This window comes from Helianthus annuus, chromosome 10 (genome assembly GCF_002127325.2).
Source record: "Helianthus annuus cultivar XRQ/B chromosome 10, HanXRQr2.0-SUNRISE, whole genome shotgun sequence".
NCBI lineage: Eukaryota > Viridiplantae > Streptophyta > Magnoliopsida > Asterales > Asteraceae > Helianthus > Helianthus annuus.
The window spans coordinates 126,118,268-126,127,966 of NC_035442.2; the positions used below are offsets into that span (position 1 = coordinate 126,118,268).

Consider the following 9,699-nt stretch of genomic DNA (forward strand, 5'->3'; position numbering starts at 1 on the left):
TTTATCTCAAAATTTTGCAAAATTCAAAGGTACAAAAATGCTCATGTTCATGTTTCTCACATATTGCACCGTCGGTTTAGTCAGAAACCCTCGGAGACCCTCAAAGACCTTATTTTCCTTGATACTCTATGTGTTGATGTTGAACTTGTCTTGGTTTCTATCATATCAGTTATATCTAGGGTTCTTGTATGTTTGTTTGCCTTGATTCGGGTTTAGGTTTATGTAACAAAAACAGGGGATTGTTGTTTGTGGTGGGTTTACCGTCTTAAACGGATTTTTGACCGGAAATGACATCCACATTAGATTTTGGGTATGTTTCCTACTTGGGTTGGGTTAAACAAGTAACGGTTTTTAAGTTGTGATGATTTGGTCATCGTTTAAACCCAATACGGCGAAACGCCCAAATTTGTTCAAAACCCTAACCACGGCGAATCAGACAGTCGGCGAAACAAAAGAGTGGACGAAACGAATATGTTTCGTCATGTAATTGGTCGACGAAACGAATTGAATCCGTTTCGTCGAGGAACTGATCGACGAAACGCAATGGTCAACGAAACGGTTCTGGTCAACTGGCAAATTCTGTTTCGTCGAACCTAAGTCTGTTTCGTCGAGTGATTCTGTTTCGTCGTCCATGCCTTAGTGAAATTTTCAGTTCGGTGCTTGTTCACAGAACATGTGCAACTTTGTGATTAATGTTCATGTGATGTTCATACATATTTGCATATAAATCTAATACTTTCATTGTGACATTATGACTTATTGTGGACGTTTTAATTTTAGATGGCACCGAAAACAGGCAAACGGAAACCCGCGACAAAGAAGGAAAACAAGACGGAAGAGGAGATAATGTCTGAGAAACGCCATAATCAAATCGCTTATCTGGATCCGGAAGAAAAGCTTGCTGAACTGAAGGATATCACAAAATGGATCAGGGAGTCGCGAATCAATTATGCTGTCACTTTTTCAACGCCGGTTTACAAGTCACTTATCAAAGCATTTTGGGATTCCGCAAGCGTTGTGCATGTGGATGGAAAGAATGTTATCAAGGGCCGTGTGAACGATTTGGATGTCGTAGTCTCTCCGGATATTCTGAACGATGTGTTACAACTGCAAGACCATCCGGACGCTCCAGACTCAATTCCTATCATGTGTACGCGAGGCTGCTTATTACGTATGAAGTGTACAGGAGACATCTTCAGCACGCAAATCAACAAGGGTGATCTACCATTACGCTACAAGTTTCTGCTACATATTCTCATCCAGTGCCTTAGCAATAGACGTGCCGGTTATGACATGGCTGGCAATGATCTAGTTGGTTTCATGGTGGCGTTGGTGCTAAACAAACCGTTTAGCATCTCAAAGTACATCTTTGGAAATATGAAGGAAAACATGACAAGGACTGGGAGTAGAATCACCGGGAACAAGTTCTGGATGTATCCGCGGTTTCTTCAAATGATTATGTGTAACACCCTAGTTACTATTTAAGCGGTTTTACATGTAAATACCAACAATTAGATGTGTAGTCTACGGGTAATTAAGATTTCAATACATTGAAAAATACGGGTTCGTTAAAACTTTACAAATCATAAGTTATTCAACATAGCGTAATCGAATTCGTCGTTTAAAATTTACGACGAGGCAATGTGCGGAAGCATGTATCTTTATCGTGTTCGGTTCTTCGTTGAGCTTGATCGTCTTCCGGCATCCAAAATGTACCTACATTTCATAAACATGAAATGCTTTAGTCATACGGGGTTTAAAACGTATCTAAACGAGTCCGGGAAGGAAAACTGAATAAAATACATTTTTTTATTACAGGGTCTACCGTAAATTACGGTGGCTACCGTAATTTACGGTAGCCCCTGAATGTTGATTCTCCTACCGTAAAGCAGTGGGTGTGTGGCGTACAGACCTTAAGGCTACCGTAAGTTACGGTATCTACCGTAACTTACGGTGGCCTCTGCAGGATTTTCCAAGTTTGTCGTTTTCTAGAACGTAAACCTTCATAACTTTTAGTCCGCTTGTCCGTTTGACCTAGCGTTTCTTCCTACGTGATTGTAATTTGATCCTCCATCATATGGAGTTAAAATCCAGCATCTAAATTCACAAAATTTTAACTTTCAAGCTCTCGGCTTGAAATTCAATTATGACACTTTTTGACCCGTTCGTGATTTATCAAACAAACTTGCTTATTACCTTTTCAAAATGTCATGCATATCACGTTATATCAATTTACTAATGTGCAAGGTTCAAATTACGGGTTTCTTATGAATTCTTAACCCGTTTTACCTATCTACTCCTTTTGACCCGTGAAGGGAAGTTAAACACTTTTAACTATAAATCTATATATAAGCGTACCTGGTTCGAGTCAACGTATAGACCCGTTTATGCCTTGCTATTATTAATTCAATATTCTATGATGACGCAATTATCCAAAATTCTATTCATTCCTGTAAACATATGACTTAACAACCAATATTAGTCGATATGGTCATATGATGTTATCACCATCATTTGACCCATTTGGTCTATACGACCAAACAATTATATTTATTACAAATCATGGTTCTAAACGTTTTTATTCGTTCCGACCCATTTCGTTTCGTGTCGGGACCCATAATTCAAACATGATCTATTGATGTATTTATCACCTATAGAATAAATACGTATGCTAAAAAAAAGGTGTAAGCTTTACTTACTTCGCGTCCGCACAAACATTCTTCGCATCCATGATCCGTTTGACCCGTTACTTTCCAAGCTCCCACCTAGCTTGTTTAGAGTCAACTATATCATAACATCCATAAGATGGTTAGATTGGTCATTCTATATAATGGCCATCACCCTATGGAACCCCTTTTTTTTACACACTTATCAATCAAAGCATGCCATACATTCAACAACTAGTTTCATACCATAATTCTTTTCATTCACTAACCGTTTGACCCGTTAGTGAAGTTACTTATACAATTAGTTAGTAAGTGATTTTAAACACTTTAAGTATGTCACATAAAGTGCTATTTGTTCCCAACAATCAATAATTCATGCCTAAAGCAAGTATATACAATCCTATGCCTTTTTCTTGGTTAATAAGAACATTATTTATGTGCAGCGATTTTCTATTCAGCTGCTGAAATTGACCATTTTGACCCGTTTAAAATCTGAATTAGATCAACATGTTCAAAGATGGATCGTACAACGCTCCAATACCTTCGCAAGCATATAAGGTACACCTTCTAATGAATTTTCTATGATTTTATATGACTTTTATAAAATCAGCTTAGCAACTATATTTTTATTTCAACATCTTGCAAGTTCTGAACAGCAGTTTCAATTCGCCTATTTGGCCTATTTAACAACCACATTTATTTCTTATTATTGAAAACAGTAAAAATTTTACTTCATAAGCTTTTCGAAAAGGTATAGAACACCCAAATCGGATAAACGGTTGATTTTATATGATTTTTTTAAGATTAGTCAAAATACATATAAAAGCTACGAAAATCATGTTTAGGGTCCTTTCAAATTCGACCCAAACCATCAAATGCAACCCATTTCCATGGCTATAACCCTTATTAAACTCTTGGTAATGGTTAGAAACCTATAGCACAATGATTGTAGGCTAAGAGATGTCAAAACATCATCTATTTCAAGAAGTCATCATATGAATCCTAATTTTATCATCTTCTCAACTTCATCTTTGTCAAATTAAGAACTAGAACTAAAATTTACATATATTCAAGTTCTGTTTGGTGATTCTCATACACCATCATGTTCAAAACCCGTACTATTACATATCCCACGAAATTAGTCAAGTTAGCCAATTACGTGTTTCTTTCATAATTTCAACATATAAACATTTGTTTAGGCATTTTAACAAACACCAAGCGAGCATGATTTCTATACCTCTTCTATTTTGTTCATGGCTAATCTTTTTAACCATATTTCATATCATTAAATCAAACCCTTGTGTCTAGCACTCTTGAACAATATCAATCTTGCATCATAACATCAATTTTTTTTTCACAACCTAGGATACAAATTCTTGTGTTCATCACTTTGTTCTAAAAACCCACTTAACACATATATGGGTGATTATCAATTTCATAGTTTTCATCACTAATTCGTCAAATTATCAACTAGGATTTGTTCTTAGACATTGTTTCAACTCAATATCATTCATATATTCAACATTCATTCCAGAATTTCATTCATGCATGTTCATCAAAATTTCAAAATATCACCAAACTTCAAAATTCAACATACCTTGTGATCCCCTAAGCTGGGTGATCATGATTTTAGTTAAAGCCCCAATTTCCTAGCTTCATTTCCCTTGATTTGGCTTAATTTCTTGTGATTTAGGGTTTGATCAAGAAACCCTTTTTGCTCCTGTGTAAATCACGACCAGAATGTGTGTTTGGGGTTTTTGATTTTTGTTTTAATAATAATTACTTTCACAATTAACCCTTTTGGTCCTTCTAGTTTCTAAAGGTTATAAAAAGGTTACATAATCAAGTTTCTTCATTATTTTAAAACACTTAACTAACTAGGTTGATATTCATAGTTACTTAGTGGGTCCCGGGAGTTATAACCTGTTTTATTTTAAGTCCCGTTAACTCGGGCTCTTATAAAATCAATTCCTTAAAACTTTGATTCGCTTGTATCTAATATTAGGATTTCTTATTTAAATCCAAATATTTACCGGGTTATTTTTACTACTAACGGTACTTTACCCGTCTTTAAGTATTAACGGAGTTTGATTACCAAACCCGTTTTCGGGGTGTTACAAGTCTACCCCCTTAAGAGAGGTTTCGTCCTCGAAACCTTTTCTTACATAATTCATTGAGTTTAAACTCAATGTATTTGATTCGAGAAATCTTTTAAGCATTACTTATACTTTTAACCAATTGTTAGCATTACCAAATAAGTATGGTAACATCTTTTTGGTCACTAATTGTCTACGTATCTCATACGACATAGTGCAACTTGAAATAACGTAATCTCGTTATTTCCACTAGTTTAGTTAACTTAGCGATACCCATCGCTTTCATATACTATCGAATTCTTTATGAATCCATTACTTTGACCCATTTAAAGGTCTTTAGTGAAATTTTTCACCTTTAGCAACAAATTCTTTTGTTTTCAAATTTATTTGTTCGGTTCAGTTATACCGAATCTACCGCTTACACGCAAACCAAATTTCTTGATTTGAATCGCTGACCTTAACCGGTCTCACTAACTAGACTTATTAGTCCAGTTACTTTTTACCGCTCGCTTGGTTATAATGTGATTTTACCTCACATTGCATTTCTTGACCGTGATCGTGTCACATCATGTTCAATTCATATCAACCTTTCATTTTTGAGAACATCTCTTTTCGAATATATCGTCTTGCGCCTATTAGTGTCAAGACTTGTATCCTTCATGCTTACTATTTAAATTCCTATTAGAATTTATATTTGTAAAAACGTCGTTTCTTACTAAAAACCAAGGTTTTAGTTTTAGGATCTTATCTTTAACTTTTGTCAATTATCCATACCAGGATATTGACAGTCCATAATTTATTCTTTTACAGTCTTAGTTTTATGCGGGTTTCTCAACCGATTCCCTCGCTTTATCTAATTAACCCGTAGGTTTTTATCATTTAGCCTTATGGGCTATTTTGATTAGGCTTTCACCTCTTTAGGGCGAAGTCCTTATAACTCCTTTCTAATCATGACCCATGGGTCGTTTTAGTCTCGTAGACCTTTCATTTGTTTATAGCCCTAAAGGTTATGTTGATCCCGTAGATCACTCCTTACTCATGCCATTCTTAAAATACATGTTTGGTGTTAAGGCACCCTGTTTTTGTTCGAAGAATCATTTGGTTTCAAGCTTAGGTTCCGTTAACCTTAATTGTAGTTTCGTGGCTACAATTGTTTTCTTTCGGACAATTTTCCGATTTTATGACTTCTCACGTCATTTATGCGTCAGTTCTTCTTATGCTTACTGTTATTTTATTTGCATATATTCTTATTTGGTTATGTCCCATTACCGGGCTCATTACTCTTTTTCTTTTAACGTTACCATTATTCCGCTTGCGTTTACTCATGCCGTCCGGCATGATATTATATTCAACCCGTTCAACTTAAAAATAGTTGAACATAATTTATTCGAAATTTCTAATTACATTATCTTGTCGTCTTTTAGTTATGACTCAAAACCTGAGTCTTTTAACCTTCCATCCGAGTTCCCATTTCTCGGTCTACGCATGTGTTAATTTTTTTTTACCCATCGACCGGGTGTTTTACGGAAGTCGTTATTATTGCAACCCTCCCGGTATGCATTAAGATCTTGCTTCATTTTTATATTCCGACTTTATCCTTGAGTTTGACGTTTTACAAAAACGGCCCGTTAAGAGGCATATTTGCATTTTACACTCCCTTCCAAAGCATATCCTAATCATTTTACATGTTTGCATTCTCCGGGTTCGAGTGTAAGTACACCCCCTCCCAATGCGTATCTTAACTGTTTTACCTGTTTTGCATTCTCCGGGTTCGAGTGTAAGTACACCCCCTCCCAATGCGTATCTTAATCGTTTTACATGTTTTGCATTCTCCGGGTTCGAGTGTAAGTACACCCCCTCCCAATGCGTATCTTAATCGTTTTACATGTTTTGCATTCTTCAGGTTCGAGTGTAAGTACACCCCCTCCCAATGCGTATCTTAATCGTTTTACATGTTTTGCATTCTCCGGGTTCGAGTGTAAGTACACCCCCTCCCAATGCGTATCTTAATCGTTTTACATGTTTTGCATTCTCCGGGTTCGAGTGTAAGTACACCCCCTCCCCAATGCGTATCTTAATCGTTTTACATGTTTTGCATTCTCCGGGTTCGAGTGTAAGTACACCCCCTCCCAATGCGTATCTTAATCGTTTTACATGTTTTGCATTCTTCGGGTTCATTATTCTTATATAATACGCTTCCGTCACTCGGCTGTGCGTTTACATTATGATCAGATATTTTGCTTATCTGATTCATTTGGGTACTTTTTAATTTGTCTCACTCACCCCGTCCTTACTACATCGGGTGTAAGCATGTCCATCATAAAAAGTTCATGGTATCCTGTGTTCACTACCTACTTGGCCAGAGTAGGCGATCAACACATGACATACATGACCCTTTTATAACTTTCACATCACACCCCATGTAAGTAACAACTCTATTTATTTCTCTTGGAAACAATATCCTGGATAGGCATTCTATTCAGGTTTTTCCAAGTTTTCAATCTACATATGCAACTATCAGTTTCTACGTATTTGTTGCATATTTCTATTCATGCAATAATTTAAACGTGCACCTGATAAATGCATGCCCTAACGGGCTTTCTTGCCATTACTTATTTGCGATTGTTACGCGATATAGGTCCTTGATGAGTATGCTCTTCTTGTCATATCTCGGACCGTTCCATCATCATACCCACAATTTGTTCAACTCTCATCATCTTCAGACGCGAGTGTCCTTCAATTAAAACATTCACAAGAGTTAGTAATTTCAACTTCAATAATCGCCCGTATTATAATACAAGGCTTTTTCTATTATACGCGTCAACGCGCGTATTTTTGTCAACCATATTAATCATTTTAATTGGGTAACGTGTATCACACGATAGCCCTATGTGTTGTTTACAACACTTTAGCATGCTAAGCTATTAACATACATGTACTTACCGGATTTGCGATCAAGCCTCGAACCGAACACACCTTACTCTTTAACCATGAGCTCTGATTACCAACTTGTAACACCCTAGTTACTATTTAAGCGGTTTTACATGTAAATACCAACAATTAGATGTGTAGTCTACGGGTAATTAAGATTTCAATACATTGAAAAATACGGGTTCGTTAAAACTTTACAAATCATAAGTTATTCAACATAGCGTAATCGAATTCGTCGTTTAAAATTTACGACGAGGCAATGTGCGGAAGCATGTATCTTTATCGTGTTCGGTTCTTCGTTGAGCTTGATCGTCTTCCGGCATCCAAAATGTACCTATATTTCATAAACATGAAATGCTTTAGTCATACGGGGTTTAAAACGTATCTAAACGAGTCCGGGAAGCAAAACTGAATAAAATACATTTTTTTATTACAGGGTCTACCGTAAATTACGGTGGCTACCGTAATTTACAGTAGCCCCTGAATGTTGATTCTCCTAACGTAAAGCAGTGGGTGTGTGGCGTACAGACCTTAAGGCTACCGTAAGTTACGGTATCTACCGTAACTTACGGTGGCCTCTGCAGGATTTTCCAAGTTTGTCGTTTTCTAGAATGTAAACCTTCATAACTTTTAGTCCGCTTGTCCGTTTGACCTAGCGTTTCTTCCTACGTGATTGTAATTTGATCCTCCATCATATGGAGTTAAAATCCAGCATCTAAATTCACAAAATTTTAACTTTCAAGCTCTCGGCTTGAAATTCAATCATGACACTTTTTGACCCGTTCGTGATTTATCAAACAAACTTGCTTATTACCTTATCAAAATGTCATGCATATCACGTTATATGAATTTACTAATGTGCAAGGTTCAAATTGCGGGTTTCTTATGAATTCTTAACCCGTTTTACCTATCTACTCCTTTTGACCCGTGAAGGGAAGTTAAACACTTTTAACTATAAATCTATATATAAGCGTACCTGGCTCGAGTCAACGTATAGACCCGTTTATGCCTTGCTATTATTAATTCAATATTCTATGATGACGCAATTATCCAAAATTCTATTCGTTCCTGTAAACATATGACTTAACAACCAACATTAGTCGATATGGTCATATGATGTTATCACCATCATTTGACCCATTTGGTCTATACGACCAAACAATTATATTTATTACAAATCATGGTTCTAAACGTTTTTATTCGTTCCGACCCATTTCGTTTCGTGTCGGGACCCATAATTCAAACATGATCTATTGATGTATTTATCACCTATAGAATAAATACGTATGCTAAAAAAAGGTGTAAGCTTTACTTACTTCGCGTCCGCACAAACATTCTTCGCATCCATGATCCGTTTGACCCGTTCCTTTCCAAGCTCCCACCTAGCTTGTTTAGAGTAAACTATATCATAACATCCATAAGATGGTTAGATTGGTCATTCTATATAATGGCCATCAGCCTATGGAACCCCTTTTTTTTACACACTTATCAATCAAAGCATGCCATATATTCAACAACTAGTTTCATACCATAATTCTTTTCATTCACTAACCGTTTGACCCGTTAGTGAAGTTACTTATACAACTAGTTAGTAAGTGATTTTAAACACTTTAAGTATGTCACATAAAGTGCTATTTGTTCCCAACAATCAATAATTCATGCCTAAAGCAAGTATATACAATCCTATGCCTTTTTCTTGGTTAATAAGAACATTATTTATGTGCAGCGATTTTCTATTCAACTGCTGAAATTGACCATTTTGACCCGTTTAAAATCTGAATTAGATCAACATGTTCAAAGATGGATCGTACAACGCTCCAATACCTTCGCAAGCATATAAGGTACACCTTCTAACGAATTTTCTATGATTTTATATGATTTTTATAAAATCAGCTCAGCAACTATATTTTCATTTTTCAACATCTTGCAAGTTCTGAACAGCAGTTTTAATTCGCCTATTTGGCCTATTTAACAACCACATTTGTTTCTTATTATTGAAAACAGTA

The 9,699-nt window shown here is 36.1% G+C and overlaps 2 long non-coding RNA genes across 2 annotated transcripts; both read right to left on the reverse strand.

Annotated features, from left to right (window-relative positions):
* Positions 1 to 1,474: 1,474 nt before the first annotated feature.
* On the reverse strand, positions 1,475 to 4,358 carry LOC110881456. Its single transcript, XR_002559738.1, has 3 exons — positions 4,264 to 4,358; positions 2,700 to 2,784; positions 1,475 to 1,716 (listed from the first exon to the last, which is right to left on the reverse strand). It is a non-coding gene; the product is annotated as an uncharacterized LOC110881456 (long non-coding RNA).
* Positions 4,359 to 7,316: 2,958 nt separating this feature from the next.
* Positions 7,317 to 8,978, reverse strand: LOC110881457. Its single transcript, XR_002559739.2, has 3 exons — positions 8,670 to 8,978; positions 7,706 to 8,027; positions 7,317 to 7,496 (listed from the first exon to the last, which is right to left on the reverse strand). It is a non-coding gene; the product is annotated as an uncharacterized LOC110881457 (long non-coding RNA).
* Positions 8,979 to 9,699: the final 721 nt, after the last annotated feature.